The 24,086-nt window shown below is 41.6% G+C and overlaps 1 protein-coding gene across 8 annotated transcripts in view; it reads left to right on the top strand.

The window, feature by feature from the left end:
• LOC137258785 (QRFP-like peptide receptor) overlaps positions 1 to 24,086 on the top strand; it is a 53,554-nt gene that overhangs the window by 18,826 nt on the left and 10,642 nt on the right. For 4 of the 8 annotated variants that reach the window (XM_067796472.1, XM_067796480.1, XM_067796476.1 and 1 more), the window contains one exon: positions 11,554 to 11,615. The gene's annotated coding sequence lies outside the window, so the exon portion shown is untranslated. Of the gene's footprint in view, positions 1 to 10,613; positions 10,910 to 11,088; positions 11,164 to 11,553; positions 11,616 to 23,467; positions 23,513 to 24,086 lie in introns of those variants that run through there. The other 4 variants (XM_067796474.1, XM_067796473.1, XM_067796478.1 and 1 more) reach the window with 4 other exon arrangements.

Genomic DNA, 24,086 nt, shown 5'->3' with positions numbered 1-24,086 from the left:
ATCTGTTTCTTAACTGACAACTATGTGTTTAACTGGTTACTATCTGCTTCACAACTGACTACTATCTGTTTCTTGATTGACTACTATTTGTTTCTTAACTGACACCTATGTGTTTAACTGGTTACTATCTGCTTCACAACTGACTACTGTTTCTTGATTGACTACTATCTGTTTCTTGATTGACTACTATCTGTTTCTTGATTGACTACTATCTGTTTCTTGATTGACTACTATCTGTTTCTTGATTGACTACTACATGTTTCTTAACTGACCACGATCGCTTTCTTTACTGATTACTGTCTGTTTCTTAAGTGATTACGATCTGTCCGTTAGTTAGAAACTTCAATTCAATACTTTATCAACCTGAAGTTTCATAACGTGTGAATCATACATTGATATACCATAAATGTATACAGACAGTAGATTGAACGATAGAGAGACGTCCACAACAAAGAAACAACGCATTGATGATGATGTCAGCTTTTCACATTGTTGTTTTCAGCTTGTGTGATTTCCTGTTTAGTCAGTCTATGAGGGTCATGTATCTCGTTTTCTATTTAAAAAATGACGTCAGTAAATATATATATTTGTGTTCATGGAAAATAAATGATAAGACCGTTGTCTGCACCTTGATTTATGAGTCATTCCCTAAATCGGCAGACATTTTAAACAGATAAAGTAAAGAAAAGATGTGAATTCATGAAATTTTACTTGTTTTCAACTTAAAACCAACCTTTAAACATTGAGAATTACAAAACACATAAAAGTACAGTATGGTTCAAAATTATTGAGAATAGCTAAAGCATTTCATATTATTAAACGAGAACAAATCAGATAAAATTGAATGTATTGTGAAAGTGAACTGACCTTTTCATGTTGTGTAGGTAACAATTTAATATTTTATCAAGTCTCCTTGAGCTTCACGGCACAGTCTAAGACGGGTAGGCATACTTCCTATCAGAGAGGTTAGTGTCTCATGAGTTATGCTGTCCCAGTATCGGACCACTTCTCTCTTCATGTATTCAATTTTTGTCAACCCCTTTTGATTCACACATTCCTTCATCATCCCCCAAATGTTCTCAATGGGATTTAAGTCAGGACTATATGCAGGAAATGGTAATGCAGTCACATTTTTCTCCTGAAACCACTGCTTGGCATGTTTTGCGGTGTGTTTAGGATCATTATCTTGCTGCAAAATCCAGTCATTTCCACAAAACACATGTGCTCTTGGAAGGAGAAAATTATCTAATATGTTAGTGTAGCGTTGACTTGTCAGATTTCCCTCAAACACACACAGCGGGGTCGTTCCTAATAAGGATATCCCTCCCCATACATGAAACTTTGGGCTGTATTTAGGTCGTCGATACAACGGTGCTGACACAGATTTTGTCCATATTTTCACATTATTGGGATATACCCATATTGAGCTTTCATCAGTAAAAATCACATTTTCCCAGTCAAAGTTTTCATGTGCCAAACACCACTCAACACGCCTGTCTTTATGTTCTTGTTTCATGAGAGGAGAAGGAATTCCAATCTTTTTCTCCCATCCAAGATCAATCAAATTTCTTCTAACTGTAGATTTTGATACAACTGTTGATCCCCTTTCTATCATTTCATACCTGATGTTGGAGATGCTTGCCCTTTGCTTTTTAGACGCTAAAATTCCCAGCCGGACGCGATCTGAGAAGTCCAATTTTCTGGGTCTCCCTGCTCCTTTCTGGTGCCCAAAATCCTTTCCCTCTTTAAAATTCTTCCTAATCCTATACACAGTAGAAAGAGGAGTTCCTGTTCTCTCTGCCAATGTATTTACATCATCAATTCCTTGATTACACAACTCAAGAATCAACCTTCTTTTATCTTCAGCAGACATTGTTGACAGTGCTGAGGAAAATGACGTCTGCTACAAATTCAGGGGAGGTAACTCTAATTGTACTATACTCAGTAGGCCAAGATGAGTTACCTCCCCTTATACCATTACTTAGTTTTAAGTATCAGTGAATCAGTTGAGGTGTTAGGATAGCTCAAAGTAAGAAGAAAAATTCTCAATAATTATGAACCAGACTATATAACTTAGTGGTAATTAACTGATATAATTAGCCTAATTAATTTACAACCACCAACGAATGGTATCTTCCCGCAAACACAACTTCATTGCTAGTTATGTGATAATTCGAAAATATATTTTCCTGTAATTTCGACGTCAAAATTGTTTCGAATAGTTTCTTCCAAAACACAGAATAGATGGTGCTATAGGAAAACAGTGAGGTGAAACATTCCATAAGACACCACAGTGTGATTTTTGTAAAATATTTCAAATGCCATGAATGAAAACAATCGCTGTTTTCCTCCCCAACTTTCCAAAGTCTGAAAATATGTAAATTTTATTTTTTTAAAACAAAGACTGCTAATTATAGGAAATAACTCTATACAACTTGAATGATCAAGTATGTTATAGGAATGACCTAATCTCTATTATATAATGATTAATTCGTACAATGTATTATCATTTCGTTTTTATATGAAAAAGAGAATTGTCTTTTTGTACAAGTTATAAATAAAGACATCGTTCCTTGTCACAAACACTTTCTCAGTTGCAAAATACTCTCAGTCGGAGTTTACAGGAAGTACACCAAATCGCTATGGAATTATAACGCGACTAAACTAAAATAATGAGCATTGGTTTGTGCACAGGTTCACAATAGCACTTTCTCTCGAAGATAAGGCAAACCAAAATTTTACTTAGTATTGCATGAAAGAGTGAGTGAGTTAGTGAGCGAGTAAGTTTTGTTTTACGCCACACGCAGCAATATTCCAGCTATATGACGGGTCTGGACCAGACTATCCAGTGGCTAACAACATGAGCATCGATCTGCGCAATTGGGAACCGATGACATGTGTCAAGCAAGTCAGTGAGCCTGACCACCCGATCTCGTTAGTTGCCTCTTACAACAAGCATAGTCGCCTTTTATGGCAAGCATGTGTTGCTGAAGGCCTATTCTACCCCGGGACTTTCACGGATCCTTGCATGAAAGAAAAAGATACATCCCTGAAAACGTTACTGTACAGTTAGAGTTAGTGAGTCTTTACAATAGCAACATTTATGTCAAACTTAAACTGCTAAATTCTATATAAATGGAAACGCATGTTGTCTTTATGTGGAAGATGAAAATACAGTTATTACCACATGTTTGCCCTGTAAATAATAACCAGTATTAATCTAATAGAATACCTTAATTCTAGTGTTCACACAACTCATAATTATGTTTCCTAATTATGAGTCCTTTAAGCAATAGTTATGTTTACAGGGTCCTTTAACCAATTACATTGATGGGACACTTACACTGATATGGCTTTCTTATAAAATAAAAAAAAATATATGTATAAAGTATTTTCTATCAACATACTTAACGAGCAGGCTATACAAAAATATCACAATCACTAGAACACACTTACAAAACATTATGTTGAACATTCTTGTCTTTAACAACAGAACTCGTAACGAATTCATGACACCTCTGTAACAAATAACATGCTGATAACATAACCCATTATCAATACCAATGTTAAATATATGATATCATTTGGACATTCACAAATCATAAATTTCTTGTAGTCAAGCAAAAAATGTGACGTTCATTAAGATATCATCAGTTCATTAACAAACATATTTTATTATGTAATAATTATATTTATTCACCTTGTATTACAAAGGGTAAGCGCAGTAGTTGGAACAGTGAAACAAATGCATGTGCAGTATGCAACTTGTTCCGACCCCACTTGTTCTCGGTGTGTTATTTAATATGCATACCCCATTGTGATGCAAATAAACAGCGATTTGAAACTATGACTCTTTGTTAAACAACTTTTATCCTCAGCTGAACACAATTCTTAGATTTAAAAGTTAAAATCATGAGTGTCTGTAATCTAAATTTCACTTATTCGAATAGAATTACACTCTTGTTTAAAGTGAAATTCACCGGTACATTTTCTCTTCAAACAGTCTATACATGAGAACCATAAAATACAAAAAAATATCTATACAGTGCACTAGAGTTTACTTTCACACCTGTATTAACAGAGTTCTTATTGACATGGTCGTGTTGCTGCGTTCTAATCTGGTCCGTATTGGCTGCGGAGTGGGAACTTACCTTGACGTCGTCTCCGCCCACCCACCCACGTCGTAAAACATGCATGGTCTCCCAGGGACCCGTGGGTGGCGATTGTATTACTGATTTATCTCGGTGTCTCCCTCCCTCCACAGGGCGTCTACCGTTACGACACCATCCACTGACATTCACAGGATCTCTACAGTTACAACACCACCCACTGACACTCACAGGGTGTCTACAGTTAAGACACCATCCACTGACATTCACAGGGTGTTTAGAGTTACGATACCATCCACTAACATTCACAGTATGTCTACAGATAAGACACCATCCACTGACATTCACAGAATCTCTACAGTTGCGACACCACCCACGGACATTCACAGGGTGTCTACAGTGACGACACCATCCACTGACATTCACAGGATCTCTACAGTTACCACACCATCCACTAACATTCATAGGGTGTCTACAGTTACCACACCATCCACTGACATTCACAGTATGCCTACAGTTACGACACCACCCACTGACATTCACAGGGTGTCTACAGATACGACCCCATCCACTGACATTCACAGGATCTCTACAGATACGACACCATCCACTGACATTCACATGGTGTCTACAGTTACGACACCACCCACTGATATTCACATGGTGTCTACAGATACTACACCATCCACTGACATTCACATGGTGTCTACAGTTGCGACACCACCCACTGACATTCACAGGATCTCTACAGTTACGACACCATCCACTGACATTCACATGGTGTCTACAGATGCGACACCATCCACTGACATTCACAGGATCTCTACAGTTACGACACCGTCCACTGACATTCACATGGTGTCTACAGTTGCGACACCATCCACTGACATTCACAGGATCTCTACAGTTACTACACCATCCACTGACATTCACAGGATCTCTACAGTTACGACACCATCCACTGACATTCACATGGTGTCTACAGTTACGACACCACCCACTGACATTCACAGGATCTCTACAATTACAACACCATCCACTGACATTCACATGGTGTCTACAGTTACGACACCATCCACTGACATTCACAGGATCTCTACAGATACGACACCATCCACTGACATTCACATGGTGTCTACAGATACTACACCATCCACTGAATTTCAAATGGCGTCTATACAGCGTTTCAGCGGGGATACCCCCTCAAGCATTGACGCCTATCACCAGTGAATGTCTCCGGATGTGTTGGCCTCATGTTAGAATACTGGCCTTCAGTAACCCATGCTTGTAAAGAGGCGAGTAACGGGATCGGGTGGTCAAACACGTTGACTTGGTTGACACATGTGATCGATTCACATTTGTGTAGATCGATGTTGATCACCGGGTTTTCTTCAGACCCGATTATTTACAGACCGACGTCATATAGCTGATATATTGCTGAGAGCGGCGTGAAACTGAACTCACTCACTCACTCATAGTATTGGAGGTTTCCTGGACAAATCCGAATGATTTTCTGTCCTCAAATCTCATCATGTTCATCACAGTATCGACCAGGTGCCACCATACCAAGTGCACGGTGATAGTAACATCAGTTCATCTGGATTTTGAGTGCGGTTTCTGTGTGTCTATATACGTTCGGCATTAACGATTTCTTGTATGTGGCTTACATAACACGCCATTCCATCTGGATGATGTGCACTCGGCAAGAGTCTATTGTTCCATTGATTAAAACTTCCTGTGGGAAATGTCAAGTGCCACTTTTCCCGGATTGAGAAAACAATAACTGAGTTCAGACTACGGTTAATACGTGAACATCGATCTCACATAGTTGATGTCAAGACGTGGAGCGTGAACCTTGGCTGTCTGAGGAAGTGTAACACGAGCACATCGGTATACACGCACCAGACAGTTCACATAAGGCAGTACACACCAGACACTTCAGGTCAGACGATGTACACCAGACAGTGCACATCAGACAGTTCACATCAGGCAGAATACATCAGACAGAATACATCAGACAGTGCACATCAGACAGTTCACATCAGGCAGAATACATCAGACAGTTCACATCAGACAGAATACATCAGACAGTATATATAAGGCCATTATCAGATAGTTCAAATCAGATGGTATACACCAGACAGTGTATATAGTGTCAATATACACCACCAATATACATAATCCAGTAACAAAACAGCCAGTCCTCGTCAGGCAGTGTACATCAGACAGTTCACATTAGGCAGAATACATCAGACAGTTCACATCAGATAGTTTACACCAGCGAGTTTACTGTAGACATATACTATATTGCCACTTCCACTCTCTGTAATTCCAGTTATCCAAGTTCAGGAATTTATCGTGCCTCGAATAAATGCCTTGTAAATTATAAATCCAACTTTAAAAGCTCATACTTTACAACTTTATTTTACATTGTTCCTTAATTACCCGTTTAACTTATGGTATTTACATACTTTCTGTACTTTCTGACGTCAAAACAATCACAACGTCATCGTTTACGCTGACAATACCAGCTTCAGGAATGGAAGACTCCCAGCCCAGCTCAGACGAGTCAGAAACTAAACAACAATGTAAATCAATGGCGACCTGTTCGACTGAAAGAAGGTGAAAGCCATCGAGAAGTCGTTTTCTTAGATAAGAAACAAATATTGATTGAGATGAGATTGAGATAGTTGAGGAACAATAGACCTGTCGCAGTGCCGCGCACATCCGGGCATTCTTCCGGGAGATGTCTCAGTGGAGTCTGCAGGACTTGTCGGGCAATGGAAGCTATAAAGTCTTTAAATCCTTTTTCATAGAGTGGGTGGGGCTGATTACTTGTCATATATTACGCCATCGACATAATTCACGTCAATATCCTGACATTGTGCGACAGAATGTTGCAAACACAAATGCAATCACAATGCAATTACAGACTGAGTGCAATCACAATTCAATTACAGTGCAATCACAATGCAATCATCTGCCCATTGAGCAAACCAAAGTCGCAAGCAAAACATTCTTTCTCAAACTGATTTGCCCACATGCTTTTACGTGGTCGACCACGCCCGCTACCTAAGACAACACTAATAGAGGTGAAATTGCCCGACTTCATTTATCTCGACATCCCCGAAGTGTTGTCAAATGTGCGATGTGTCAGCGTGTCTGAGACGCGACCTCGAAATTGTACCCGAACTAACCCTGAAATCCCACTCGTGACTACAGAAGCAGACTTTGCATATTCATGAACATAATATCGATTTATTCCAGTATGCAGACGTCTTTTTGTGGGCGGTTCCTGAAACCCAGAATCTACACATTCCGCTGAGGCAGCAGAAGTATAAAATCCCGAGTTAAATGCACCCTTTATGACTGCATACATTCCCACATGTAGCTACAGAGTCTTACGGTATATGCCGATAGTTATATTGATAGTGCTAGCGTGTTTTAAGGGCAAACGTCGATGTAAACGTTGATATAAATACATGTATTTGTTTATACTTGCATCCTCCTCATTATGCCTTATTTGGAGAAGGACAAAATCAGTTTCCATCTCTTTGCTGATTCAAACGTCATATGAAAAAGAATAGAGAATTAACAGCATTGATTCATGTTTGCATAAAGGCTTTTGTACTTTCGCTTGAATGGATATTCCCTGGAACAAAGTAGATGCTTCTCATTTCAAATCAAACATCAAACATGTACTTTTGAAATATTAAAATAGTGTTATACCGTACGAGTTTGTAATTAAAGACGAACATTGTAATTGTGAGCCATACTCAAAGCCAGAAGTTGTGAATGGCCCCACAAAAAGAAGCCAAAAATTTCCGAATAATTACTTGATTATTTTACAACTCCAAAAACTATTGTAACATATGTTCGTCTCTCTTCTTTAAATAAATACACATTCCACATCACATCGACGATTGTCTACTGTTTGTATCACGAAAAGAGCATCACTACGTGATTAGCGGTCGTTAAGTAGAATGATTTCTATGTTTGTTGGTGGAAATGAAAAGAAATTAAACCACAACTACCATGCGAGACGTTGATTTACTGCTGTGCAGATTTGATGTTTGCCGAATCAAGTACAGCTGAATCACAGAGAGGTGTTCAGCACTTCTTCATAATAACCGGACATTAAGCTCACCATCATATGCCTCAGCTCCCATTTCAGGGAACAGTTGTAGGATGAAATGTGATGCTTGTCTGCTGGAAATTGTCATGTTAACGTCACAGATTACACACGTTCAACGATTATGGAAATAGGCAACCACCCACGGTTCACACCTACACCAACGACGACAGGTGTTGCCGGAAGTATAAGAAATATGATAGCAAGCCATCTGCCGGAAAGGACACACGTAAAGTTGTCATTCAATATTCTCCTACTTTTGAAACGATGAAAATAAGTGCTCACGGCAATCTGATATCCCCGAAAGGCAGAACTTATTAACAATTTCAGTACAGAGAACATTCGTTGGCTATGACGGAAGTGACGGCATCGCTATATCACAATACCAATGTTCCACTTGTGATATAAGGATGCTTACACAGAGGGAGAGGCATCTTGTGGCCAGTGTTTCTGTTAGAGCTGATGATCAGGATTAACTGAAAAAGTATTCGCACCTGATAGTTGGTAAACAGTACTTATATCGGGAATCATCATAAAGGTATCATATTTGAGTTTTGAATTATTACATACTGGCGTTTCCTATTCTCACGGTACTTGGATATCGGCTGAAAAAGTAATACAAACATTTCTTTTCGTATACATGCTTGTTGCTTATAAGAGAGTCCCCCTCTAACATTTGCACCTATCAACTGCTTGATCCATCAGGTGTATCACCACTCCTGAGCTCGATGAAAAACAATGTTGTTCGCCGCTGACTTATCGAGGCGTCTCCCATTCTCGCGGCATAACGAGGAAGTAACGCTATGAATTGTAAGGAAGAGAATCCTGTCGGAAAAGGCGGGAAAAGGTTATGATTTTTCCAAGTTGGTAAAAACTCACTGGTATTCGTTACATTGCAGAATTATGATCATTCACAGACTTGGACCACTTCCTAGTTACCGGTCAGTGATGTTAACAACCGCTAAGTGTCACGCATCGGCGATCTCGGCAGAAACACGTTTACCGCGAGAACAGGAGAGGGCCCATTTGTTTATGCTACGTTTTGTTTAGGGTATGTTTATTTTTATGTGTGCTTGTTCCTTAACCTAGTCTAGTAACTTTTGGATAACGTGTAGAATTGTAGTGCAGATCCAGTTTGAAGCTTACACTTTTAAACTCAGTTAATGACGTTATTCGAAGTGCGAATTATATTCTCATATATACAGTCTCGATCTTCTCCCAATACACTAATGACGTTGTAAGGTTTCCTTCATTTCATTAATGGTATCTAATCATATTATCTATTGTCTTCTAATTTATCTGCACTTTGCGAACGTGGACTGAGTAATAAAGGTGGTACATTACTCCAGGGGATTTTCCCCCAGTAATTATTTCTACTGCCGACCTAGGCCCGATGCCCGATTACATAGGCAGCGATAAAGTCTGCAGATAAACGGGCTCTTTTTATTGTTTCAACATTTCTTCTATAACACGTGTGATGCTTACTACACTGCAAATATGTATCAAAGAAGTAGGGTATGAGACAGACAAATAGCAAATTTGTCCATAAGGGTGGTATTTTGTTTTACCCTGTAGAGATTTAGCAATAAAAGTGTTTCCCAGCAACCAATGCACAAGTTTGTAATAGTCGGCCATGGTGACTTACTGCGACTTTGTTTATTTGGGCGCCATGCCACGCTGACAACAACAAACACACACACACACACACACCGAAAGGGCAACAACAAACAAACTCAAAACATATACACTTTTTGTACATTATTGTCAACAGTACTAGAGACATACAGACTGAGAACCCGGTAGTTGTATAACAATAAGCCAGTGATTTAGGTTGGAAAAGCATAGCTATTTTCCTAGGAATGAATATTTTCTCGGAACAAAAGAGACGTTTTATTCATGTAATTTATTTAATTTCAGTACAACTATGAATTTGTAAAACATTCAGATTATGAACATGAGATCATTGTGAACGTTGTATGACGTCAACAAGGGATACATGTTCATCACGCTTCGTACGCCGTGATAGCACTGGAATGCTGTGCAAAACGGCGTAAAACAAAACTCACTCACTCATCCATGCTCAGAGCTATCTCTGTATATTTCCTTAATATCAATTTGCTGTCGGCTGAAATAACCGCTGAGGTAATATTATCCAGCGTTAACCCATGCAAGGCCTGTAGGTATGTGGATAGTCCAATAACTGTCACTGTCATGTCAATCGGAAAGCTCCCGTTGTCAATAACGTGCTATTTGATAATATCTACCCCAACAAGGGATAAGGTTCGTACTGATACCGTGCAACTCGGGTCAAGTACCTCGCGGCTAGAACACACACCGGATTATATAGTAGTCAAAGCAACTGAGTTTAACTCACAGATAAAGATCCCATATCGAGATGTTCTAGTCAGGTACAACGTGTATACACACTGGCGTTGAATAATCCATGAGCTGGCACCAAGAACAGCCATGACGTCATCGCCTGAAAGAATCTCATCGTTACCTGAGTCATAGGACCGAAGTGTCTAGTCCGCGTTGGCGCTAGTGATGCCAGGAATCTTCTCAGAGAACTATTGATATCAGCTACTATGTCGTGTATATAATCTCCGAGATGAAGAAAATGCATTCTGATATTACCAAATGGCGGATCAAGTGTACGGGTAAGAGGAAGGTTGGCAAATTAATGTTGTACTCTGATATCAATGCAAGGTTAAGCCTGTTTGTAGGTAACACGTGTGTTTGATTATGACCCTTTGAAATCGGAATTGACAGTCTTTGAAATTCGAATTGCTACTATGTCTGGTCTATTGGTTTTGACACATCTCTGTATTTGACTTGTATTTCTGACAGAAATGTCAGGGTGTCACATTTCCATATCGACCGGGATCTGCATCTGTATCCAATCCATGAAGCATGCAGACAAAGGTGAGGTCTGCAAATGTCACACTGTTTCACACTATCCTCAGTGTTATAGCGTTCCACCTGATACAGACACTTTCAACATGTCTACCATAGAGTGTGCATGTCTACCGTACAACATGTATGTAATACCGTACAGGTTACATGTCTACCGTACAGTTCATCGGATAGTCACCAATACACAATCCATTAACGCGATAACATACTATGTTTTCAAATGTCGATTAGAGAGGAAACGCCGACGGAGGACAGGCTGTCGATACCGTCAGCTGTTTAACTGCACGGATATTGAATAGACATAGGTCTGCTGTTGTGTCAAAAACCAAATTAAAATATTTAAATATTTTAAACTTGCACGTCATGCCAACTTCTATCAATATGTATGATGTGTTGCAGGTTTCCGGGGATACTACCACGTGGATATCGACAGACATGATACAGCAGGCAGCAATGACTTGGTACGTAACCTATGTGAGGGTGGGATGGGGGTGGGGTGAGGTTGGGGCGAGGGTGGGAGGGGTAGTGGAGTGGTGAAGGTGTTAGTCATGCCGTAAAACCAGTTTCATTCCCAATATGGATACACTGTGTACGACAGGTTTGTACATGTGTCGCGTTCTTCGTTTTCCAACATTTGTTGTCGTTTGTGTTTTATGTGCTTTATACTAACCACAATCTACAGAAGGTGATACAGATTAAAAACCCACAACGTCTACAGTTACCTTTTCCTAGCATGGTAGAGTAACTGTGGCATTATGACAGACTAGGGTGTTTTGTGACTGCCCCTAAATGACACCCCACACACGCGCGCGCACACACGCACACGCGCACACGTGCTGGAAATAAGTAACTTCGGCTTGATAGACGATGTAAAGTAGAAAACTGAAGGAAGTAAATATGCTTGAATTAATAATGCATAATACGACAGAACATATGTTTCACGCAGATGTTACGAGACCGTTGAGAGCTACTCCAGGAGAGCTAATCCCTCAACATTTATACACTGTATTCATATATTGTGTCTATGTATATGTGACCACGGGGGCGGATAGCACGTGTGGGAGGGGGATGAAAATACATGTAATTAGCGTTCTCAAGGGCACACTTCCAAACATGGTGCCAACATCGTTCACTCTCCTTCAACCTTTGAAAACAACATACACAATGCACGATACTGCGTCCATGATGTGATAGCCTTATGGAAATTTAAACTTTAATATTTGAACATACAGCTACAAACCATGTCACGATTCAACAAGTAGCCACGCACGGGAAAGTGTTTGGGTTACAGTCGGACCGTGGCTTCACAACCTGTAGAAATTATAATTTCAGTTACTGAACTGAAAATAGTCGCGGAAACACTGCAAATTAGAGATCAAAGACACGGCCATGTATGACACCCGGATGAAATGCGTCATCGTGGAATAGCCTCGTCTTGTTTGTCCTGGGTGCATACTGTTTACCTTTTCCCGACTGTTTATTTGAAGCGAACGTATCGAGCTAGATACCACACTGTGTGTAACCACGGATAGGTCACTCATTTCATACTGAGCTAACTGTTTTTCCCCATAATGTCCTAGCACCAGGCAGAGTAACAATAAGTACCATCTTTAGACGTCTGGCCGTGGATCGTACTTCTGACCTTCCACTTTCCGAACTGAATCTGTCATGCTCTGTACCTTAGACAATGGTACACCCATCAGACCACGGTCTATCTACTACACAACGGTCCAGCCACTGGACAACGGTCTAGCCACGTGCTCGTATTGTGCATTGTATATTACATTTAAAAGACTGAATCTCTTTGTTGTTAAAGCAATTGTTCCTGTATCTAGGAATAGGTGAACTCCCTTCCACAGAAACAATACATGGAATCTTAGGCTATCTGTAGACTTGGCAGCTGAGAACAGCTACCAACAGCCTCTGGGGATAGTTAAGATTTCCAGAAATAGGCGGGTCATGTCCGCAAAGCCTGCGACGACACCAAAGATTCACAAAGTCCCCGTGGCAGGGAGATAATTGTCTCAGAACCCCCCAGGACCTGTAACACTTCTGTGATGGGAGACAAGGAAAGGGGTAATCAAATCTGGCTCTACTAGAACACTTTATGTGCAGTATATTGACGAGTCTCTCCTTATCACGGATATCGATAGCAGACATGATTAGGAAGTCCGAGTATCGTACACAGAATGTTTATCTCCCATGGCGGTGGTATGGTAAGGACACTAAACCATTTAATGATGAACAATTTATGTGGGGAGGTTGTGAGACTGCAGAGTATGCATTAACTATATGGTAGATGACGCTGAGCTGATACCATATCTTAACACTACACTAGTCTCAGCGCAGTAGTTTATGCAGCAGTTAGTGTGCTCGCCGACGAACGGGGACGGGGCATTTTTTAACCTTAAATATCTCTGTACCTTTTGTATAAAGCTCCACATAGTAATCAAATGACATTCCTAGCTCATATAACAGGGTGTAACACGGTATCATATCCTTTTGAAATAGCGGGGGCGGGTTAAAACGTTGGTTCGTCACGCAGGAGATCAGGATTGGATTACCCACATGGGTACATTGTAAAGCTTGTTTCTGGTGTCCCTCGCCTCGTATTGCTGGAATATTGCTAGAGGCGGCGTACAATCATACTCACTCACTCTGAAATAACGTGACATCTTGTGGATGGACATGCAAGTGTGCTGAATCACACTCAGTGTTCTCACTTCTCACTTCTCTCAACTTGTGAGCATGTTATGTCTGAAGGACTAGAGTCTACTGGACGGTGTTGTAGGAAGACACGCCACTTCACATCAAACACTCGCACATATCAAACCGATACTTCCGTTACTGAGACTTGTGTCCCAGTGTGTGGAAGGGGATGGGTGGTAGGTGGAGAGGTTTCGTTGCCCATCACCGTTGCCGTCTTTGTTAGACATCAAAAACGTTCCATGTGAACTATTTCAATAGTGATACAAACGCAAACCGTCATCTCATTATCTTCTTTGCTGTAAGAAATTGTCCTCATACGTCTCCGAGACTTGAACTGCATTAGGACGGGGTGTCAGACTAAATCCTTTTGATCTTGTCACAAAAAGACGGTTTGTAGCATCAGGAGATGAAGCTCCACGGCGGCTATTCCTGCGCCACGTTACCACAACCCCAGTGGTAGGTAGGATTGTACACATGAAGGTTAACGTTAGGTAGAGACTCCCGCTGTTTGTGACATTCACTGCTGGCGAGTGAGCTTTATTGATAAAACATGGAAAGACAAACACATCGATGTCAAGGTGTTCTGTCTATGCCTCACGCATGTTTCACGTTTTGCTTGAAATGTCGCCATCATCTGGCAGCCCCTAGAGGCTCTGGGGTAATGTCTGCCCATACTTCATCTGGAGATGCTTTCCTGGGCATCTGGATGTCTGTCGGTCCTGGAGAAACAACACCACATCGATTTCAACTTCTTTATTGCTGAATGCCCTGTAATATACCTTGACATTTTCGTTAACCTGACGAAAAGGAGAAAAAGTTGTTGAATAAGTTGACACCTGTACTCCCGTTGGTCCTTGCTCAAGGTTGTAAGCGCGTATGTCAGGCACCCAGGGGATGGCAGTATCGCTGCCTGAGTGTTGTACAAAGCTGTGATGTTTACACTGTGTTGACATGGGCGCTAGTGCGTGCATTGTGTCATGTAACATTCATGAATTCCTTCTCCCTCTTCGATGGTTTGCATGTGCCATATTCCGGTATAGCACAACATATTGGTCAACATAGCGGCAAATCTCCAGTTCAATCATCCTGTCACAAACTATCGGAAGCAGATGAACATTGTCATGCATAAAGATGGCCTTGATCTAAGACATCAAAGGATCTCCCAGTTGGGTTGAATGCTGGGATTCACGAAGATGTCAGTCTGGACGACGATCAGTGCGGGGCGGTTATCAGATTGGCAGCTTCACCTTTGTTTACAAGAGCCACAAGACGCTGCACTGAAGACCTTTCTTGTACGATCAATGTCATTCCTGTCACGGATAATAACGTTGATAATTCCTTAGCATGCATAAAGTTAATGTAAACGTAGTTTCCAATCTCCTACGCCTTTGTTGTAGGTTTTGTAGAGTAGACGACTGAGGGGGTGGACAACGGTGAGTGTCGGGGGGATGTAAGAGGAGGGTGGGGTAGACGGCTGAGGGTGTGGACAACGGTGAGTGTCGGAGGGATGTAAGAGGAGGGTGGGGTAGACGGCTGAGGGTGTGGACAACGGTGAGTGTCGGGGGGATGTAAGAGGAGGGTGGAGTAGACGGCTGAGGGTGTGGACAACGGTGAGTGTCGGAGGGATGTAAGAGGAGGGTGGTGTAGATGGCTGAGGGTGTGAACAACGATGAATGTCGGAGGGATGTAAGAGGAGGGTGGAGTAGACGGCTGAGGGTGTGGACAACGGTGAGTGTCGGAGTGATGTAAACAGAGGGTGGTGTAGACGGCGGTTGAGGTCGGAGGGGTATCAGAGGAGGGTGGTGTAGACGGCGACGGGGGTCGGAATGATGTGACGGAGGCTGGGGTGGGGGTGGGGGGTGTCGGAGGGATGTAACTGGAAGATGGAGTAGACGGCGATGGGGGTCAGGCGAATATCACATCAGTGATCACATCGGTACATTCAGGTATATCCTCGCGGACAACGAAGGGGACGACGTTGTCAACATCTCTAGAAGACATCAACGTGGACAACAATGTTAACAGTTCTATTAGACATTAATGTAAGACGACAACAACAGTCTTAATCATGCATCGCTGCAAGACAGCCACGTAGACAAGTGAATGTCGTGTAAGAATGTTCGTTGTTGGGTTATCGTTCAGTACACGCCAGCAAAATGAATTCTCGCTTGATCTTCAGTTAATGAGACTTTTTGCCGCTTAAAGATGAAGTAAAGTGTTCATCAATCACAAGTTCTTGTCGAGGCGGGATTTGCACTGACACTTACAAGTACAAGCAGTGTTGCTGAGGCAATGACGTACGAAGACCAATCACATGAGCACGTCGATAAATCAACTCGACTGCGTCGACATCAAAGTCGCACTTGTGATTGAAGATGTGTACATATGGTTGGTACTATGCTGAACGGACTGACAGAGTCACTGTTTGATTGTGTTTGTAGACTTCATATTGGATCGATGTAACTAAAGGACGCTGTTTTACATGGCCACAACCAGGCTTTGTCTCGAACTGTCCGTGCACTGGCCAACAGAGTCACGATGTATGTTGACATGGAAGTACTTGAGTTACATGTTATTTTGACAAACAGCAATACCCACTCATTCTCCAGGAATACTTTACAAATGACTAATGTAGTCAGCTGTAATTCTACTGAAGTCTGATCACATTTAACCCAATCAGTAGGCACCATACTTCCATGAATGACAGTTGTATCATTCTGTTATGATACATCCTTTTACTGTTGTTAAACGCGACTTAAAACAATCCAGCCTTTACTCTTACTGGTCATTTTCAAAACTATCCATATACGAGGGGATGTCAATAAGTTTTGAGCCTTGAGCATTTTTCATACCCAGGTGTCACAGCCTATGGTACGACATTGAACCTTAAAGGTGTAGCTGATGTGATAGATAAGTTTTGGTATCTTACTCTCAGAGGTTAGTGAACAGCTTACATTGACAGAAAGAGACACCCCTCACAGCAGTGAAAATGAATAAATTTGAGTATAGAGCAGTAATTAAGTTTTTAGTTCTTGAAGGAAACTCTGCGAAGAACATTGAAGAAAGGCTTTCAGCTGTTTATGGGAAGTCTTCCCCTTCATCTGCTACCATCAAACGATGGGTCAATGAATTTAAGCATGGGACAGAGAGTCGTGAAGATGACCCCCGTCCAGGTCGCCCGACAACAAGCACTAGTCAGGAAAACATTAACAGAGTGCATAGACTTGTGCTGGAAAATCGTCGAATCACACTCCACGAGTTAGAGGAGACCACAGGCATTTCACACGGATCCATCGAGACAATTCTTCATGTACATCTCATCATGTCTAAGGTGTGCGCAAGATGGGTGCCAAGAATGCTTACAGATGAAATGAAGCAAACAAGGGTCACCATAAGCAGCTCCATGCTAACCAGATACAACAAGAATCCAGAAGATTTTCACTTTAGGCTAGTAAGCTGTGATGAAACCTGGATCGGCCACTATGATCCTGAGAGCAAACAAGAATCCATGGAATGGAAACATGTTACTTCTCCCAGGACCAAAAAGTTCAAAGCCTCCAGATCAGTGCAGAAGGTAATGGCGACAGTCTTCTGTGATATCAAAGGCGTCATCCACATAAATTACTTACCAAAAGGAAGAACAATGAATGGGAAATATTACGCTAACGTGTTGGGCCAAGTGCGACAGTCAATCAAGGAGAAGCGAAGGGGCAAGATAAGACGTGGTATTCTTCGACATTAAGACAATGCTCCAGTACACACCTCTCGCGTTGCAGCCGCTGCTGTCCAGGAATGCGGGTACGAAATGTTGCCGCATCCCCCCTACTCTCCAGACCTGGCACCAAGTGATTACCATCTGTTCCCAAATCTCAAGAATCACTTGCGTGGTCGTAGATTTCAGGATGATAATGAACTTATTGCTGCTATTGAGGCTTGGTTTGAGGACCAAAATGGCGCCTTCTACAGAGATGGCATCAGCGACTGGCAGAAAAGATGGAACAAGTGTCTTGACTCACAAGGGGACTATGTTGAAAAATAAATGTGGTTCATACCAATATTTTAATTTGTGTTTTTCTATGCAAGGCTCAACACTTATTGCCATCCCCTCGTAACAGTTTTATAGATTAGTTTCTACATCGCGTGTTTCGGTGGTACGACAATTAACGACCCGTAACGGCTTCATCTAAAACCACTAAGCTGTTATGTCATTGTATTTCGTAACTTTTTGACTAAGCGAACATCTGGCATCTGGAATCTAACACCTGACTTGGTACGTTGTTGGTTACCCAAAACTTATGGGAGAGCGGAGGTGTGAAGATAACAGTAATTACATAGAAGAAAGGTGAGCTTCAGTGACTTGCTTTTGGAGGAACAGACATGATGTTGATGATGATGATGGTTATGATGATGATGATGATGGCACTGAATACCAAAGCATGCTGCCGTTAGTAAGCCATTAGTGACCAATATGCACTGGTCTAGGTAGTATTTGGCAGCAATTAATTCATAAGCACGACCGACATCCAACTTGAAATGTTCAATACTGCAGCCACACCTATCTTCAGTCCTTTCATTACGAGTACATGCTGGCCTTGAAAGACATCGATGTGCTTAAAACACAGAAATAGACATCGTTACTGTCAATCAGGTAGTGTCATAAGCACGGCTTGCGTCAAATATTCAAACACGCATTATCGAGGTGGCGATCAACAAACAAAAATGCAAAGCTGAAATGTGAATTACTCTCAGGTGTGATGAATCATTAATGAACACACCATTATATAGGACTTACGACCGCGTGTGTCAAATTTATCTAATGCCACGACGCAGTGAATAATATATTGATGTAGGGTGTTTGAAGAATCGTCTTTTTTATGGTTGTCCGCGTGACTTTTGTTGTCATGTCAATGATACCCACATTGAGGACGCGACCAGCAGAAACGTGAGCGGAGGCGACACTCAACGACGTCCACTAATGGCGTATTTCATTACACATGGACCATTCACGTGTCGGAAGTCTTCATCATTGATGAGGAGAATTGACTTTTTATTGACACCATGATGTGTCACACAAAATGAAATAGTCTACTGGCTTTTAATCTCGACATAGACCTGTTGGGGATACACGAAGGAGTATCAACGGGAGTCGACAATGTTGACAATATTCAGCAGTGAATATGTGCATACTTGTTAACTTAACAACTGAATTGATTTTCAAACATAGTGGCTGACGTCATATCCGGAGTTTAATTAGAACATCTTATCCTCACCAATCGTGGGACGCCCAGTGTTAGACGGTTCTCGGTTATCGTTAGACGCTAGTATACATGGGGTCGTTTGGCCCGTTTGCGTGGTTGACGTCAACGTTTCAACTTACAACGACGTAGTGAAACGATGCGTTTGTTACATCCTATGTCCAGGACGCCGTCTTACTGTTTTGATATTAGTCACCGTGCCTAAAAACAACATGCAAGTATTCACATCACCTATGGGGTGGCGTATGGTGCCTTTTGATGGTAAACTCAGCAATATCCAAGTTGTGTGGTGGCGGTCTGGAGACGATCGAGTGGTAGAAATGTCACATGGTGACGCCAGGAGTTTGACATCTATGTAAAAACATATAAAATGTAAGTAATTTGTACATGTTTGTCTTAAACACCTTGTTGTGCTGAAACTCGATTCAACTCTGCAGCATCTGCAGCTGTATGTGACGTCACAGTTTTACTATAGGACATAGATCCAATTAATTAGGACCACAAGAGCCTCTGTGGGTGGGGATAGTACAATTTCTGCTGACCTGATTACAAGGAATTTTCAATCAATAAATTATTCAACCCTCTCCACCAGCTGCCACAATGGCATTGATTTTCACAATCAGTTAGGATTGAAACACTCTTGAGCAAGGTCTGCAAACGAATTGTGTCATTTGATATGCGGACCTTTTCATAAAGATAAATATTACATAATCACATGTATTCTTCTGTTTGCTATTCGTCTGATGTTTATTTTATTTGTTTACAACAACGTATATAACTCACAGTGTAATCTCGGTATAACTGTTAGAGTGAGTCTTTGGGGAGTGTGGTCGGAATGCATCGAGACAAATGTGCTTCATATGACCTGCAATGGTGGACCGGGGACAGTTAAACGCAGATAACGTGATCAGCTGCAAATTTGCGATCCCTACACTGAAATCTTGCGGCGTAAAGCAACAAACAAGGAAATGTGACCAAAATCGACACAATGCATGTGGATGTATGTAGGTATGAACAGGCATGAAGGCATATTTTGTACAAGTGGAGGTATTACAAGATGACTCGAGCGGTAAAACCTGCTTATGTCTACTTGTTTTGTGAAGATCGGTACAGTAACGGTGACTTAATCTACACTTCTGTTAATGATGCACCACTATGCAAAAGTTATGGTGCTGCTATCATATTTTGGCAGGTGTACATTGTTAGTACATTGTATTATGAGGACATATTATCATATACAGTGCTGGAGTTAATATTATTAGAATGCCCTTCCAGTTCTGTTGCCCCAAGTGATGCAGTGCTTCATACGGTGCCATGTGTAAATCACAGTGCATTCATCCTTTCAATTTGTGCGTCTGGTAAAATGTACTCTCATGACTGACACTTTCCACATTTCCCGTCACCTAAGTTATTGTATTCCATTCAAATGTTCTCTGGCCACAGAGTTTAGTTCTGAATGTTCACATGCAAAAAGAACCAGTGTGTGAGGTGATTTGCATTAAGGAGAAAGTGGTTTTCGCTGTGTTTCATTATTCATTTCATCAATCATTAATATTTTTGTTTAACAACATCCAACAAATGTCACCGAACAACGCTATATTTTATTGCGTCGCCTGGGACAGACTGGTGATAAAAACCGTTACATCATAGATTGTGTTACAAGCTGTTCACGCGGAGAGTTATTTGGTAGCAATACAGTGTAGCACACCTGCGTTGTGTGACTAGTTATGCTAGGACAGTCGGACTTGATTGCTGCCATCGTAGGTGGAATTGACTTCAGGGAGTATTCTGTCTGAATGCTCAAAACTGTAAAACAAAGCACAGCCAGCAGTCGTTCTCCTCCTCCTCCTCCTCCTTCTTCTTCTTCTTCTTCTTCAACTACCACTGCAGACTGAAGTCTTACCCACTACTACTACTACTACTACTACTACTACTACTACTACTACTACTACTACTACTACTACTACTACTACTACTACTACTACTACTACTACTACTACTACTACCACCACCACCACCACCACCACCACCACCGCCACTACCACTACCACTACCACTACCACTACCACTACCACTACTACTACTACTACTACTACTACTACTACTACTACTACTACTACTACTACTACTACTACTACTACTACTACTACTACTACTACTATTACTACCACCACCACCACCACCACCACTACTACTACTACCACCACCACCACCACTACTACTACTACTACTACTACTACTACTACTACTACTACTACTACTACCAGTACCACCACCACTACCACCACCACCACCACCACCACCACCACCACCACCACCACCACTACTACTACTACTACTACTACTACTACTACTACTACTACTACTACTACTACTACTACTACTACCACTACTACTACCACTACTACTACTACCACTTCTACTACCACTGCTACTACTACCACCACCACCACTACTACTACCACTACCACCACTACTACTACTACTACTACTACTACCACCACCACCACCACTACTACTACTACTACTACTACTACCACTACTACTACCACCACTACTACTACCACTACTACTACTACCACTACTACTACTACTACTGCTGCTAATGATGATGCTACTACTGCTGAAATTTCATGACGTACGGTACTGTACGACATGTAGCACTATATCACACTGTACTGTACGACATGTAGGAGTATATCACACTGTACTGTACGACATGTGGAAGTGTATGACCTTGTACTGTACGACATGCAAGGTACATGAGCTTGTACTGTACGACATGTAGCACTATATCACATTGTACTGTACGACATGTAGGAGTATGTGACATTGTATTGTACGACATGTAGGAGTAGGCGACATTGTACTGTACGACAGACCCTGTAGAAGTATGTGACATTGTATTGTACGACATGTAGGAGTAGGCGACATTGTACTGTACGACAGACCCTGTAGAAGTATATGACCTTGTACTGTGCGACATGTAAGGTACATGACATTGTACTGTACGAGATGTAGTGGTACATGGTACATGATACATGATATATGAGTCAGTGAGCATTGCTTTACTGCCCTATTAGCAATGTTCCGACAACAACACACATAATCTGGCTACTAGTCAATACCTCCAGATACCTTCAAGCAGCCTTTGTTCACCCACACGAATTCAATGCAACCCACAACCCTTCACCTCCTGCAGGGACGCGATGCGGTCTTTCAACATCCCACAAACCACCCAAAGATGTTAGATCTGATTAGGACGATGCGTTCATTAAGTGACGTCCTCTCCGGGCCTGCGACACTGTATTATTAGGTTTGTATTGCGAGGATGTGGAACACGTGGTTGGCGATCATAAACACTGCCATACAGTCATCGGGGGATGAAGGCGTCCACGCCACATCGTGACCAGTTGTTAACTTGCGTGATTTGAACACTTACGAGGCTGAATGTCCTCAAACGTGGGTTGGATAACAAATCTGTCAGGCCTGATCCATTTAAAGCGTCATTCATCATGGGAGTTATTTAAATCTGCACATCACCCGCCCAAGTACTCCACTTTTTTTAAAGTCCAGCTCACAAGACCTGCCTGTTTCATAGGCCCTGCGAGAGGTTAATTGTGTGGGACTGTACGGGAATGTCAGCCTGGTTTTTGTAGTGATCCAGCGCTGCTTGGTTTGGCACACGACTAAATGATTCATGGTTCATGATGATGGGCTGCCGGTTACGTAAGTGTAAGGTCCTGAGACTGTAGCAGATGATCGCTCCAAGACATCTTAAATATCAGTGGACCTCATGTACTCTTAGAGGATCGGTGCTGCAGTCGGAGTTTTTGGCCTTGACCATTCTAGCTCCTGAAGCATGTGTCGACGATGACACCTCATGCCATCAATGGTACATGTAGTTGCTAACGTTCATGGGGATAACGGTCGCTGGTTGGGCCTGGGGTTGTTGTGTTATGTATTTCCAACATGAGGACAATGAAGCTATACCGTTAATAGCAGTGATTTTCCACGAGCCATTTTTCCTTCCACATTTAAACTTTAAAAGTCTAATCGCAGAACACTTAAATAACTTTGGATTCATATTAAAGTCCCTGGAACACATCACAACAAGTGACATTTGTATGTGATGGAACAGAACACATGAGCGTTAACTGAGGGTAATCTGTAGAACACGACTGATGTGAATAACACGCTATTGCGCCGCAAGGTCCCCACTGTTTGCTGTTATTCAATAACACCCTTGTGACGGCAGCTAATGGCTCTCTGCTAGCACACTGGGCAGTGATGTCCTAATGCTTCATATCAAGCTGGTATTCAGTGGCATTTGCCTGTGTCCATTACAGAACCATCGATGGAGACTGAAACATGACTGTAGTTGCACTGGACGGGTAAGTGACTTCTACTCAAGAATGAGCACATTAGATTCAGATGTAAACAAATATTTAACTGTGCACCATCCTGTTTTATACAGCAGTTCCTTATTTAGATCATGCTTCGGGTACACCCACGAACCTTCTTTAGCTGATAAAGGGCATGTTCATGTCATTGTTTATACATGCCTGCGGTGATGCGACTGGTGTCGTAAACATACCTCATCTTTGTGTACTCATGACCATATTATCATGAAATGATATCTTCTGTAATTGCTTATATCTAAACGTGTGTCTTTTACAAATTATAATTTCATACATCTTGTGTAAACAGGAAATAGGTATTGACTTCAGGTATATCTGTGAACAGGCAATACGTAACTAGGTTACGTTTATGTGTCTCCCCGTGATATCTGTTAGCTTCTGAACAGGCAATACGTAGCTAGGTTATGTATATCGGAATATCTCTTGACACTTGTGAGTTGTGGGAACAAGCAATTCGTAGCTAAGTTACGTTTATCTGGGATATCCCTTGACACTTGTGAGTTGTGTGATCAGGCAATACGCAGATAAGTTACATTTATCTGTCATC

Source organism: Haliotis asinina, chromosome 12, assembly GCF_037392515.1.
Source record: "Haliotis asinina isolate JCU_RB_2024 chromosome 12, JCU_Hal_asi_v2, whole genome shotgun sequence".
NCBI lineage: Eukaryota > Metazoa > Mollusca > Gastropoda > Lepetellida > Haliotidae > Haliotis > Haliotis asinina.
Note: the sequence above shows the minus strand (reverse complement) of the source record. Positions and strands in the feature narration are given on the sequence as shown.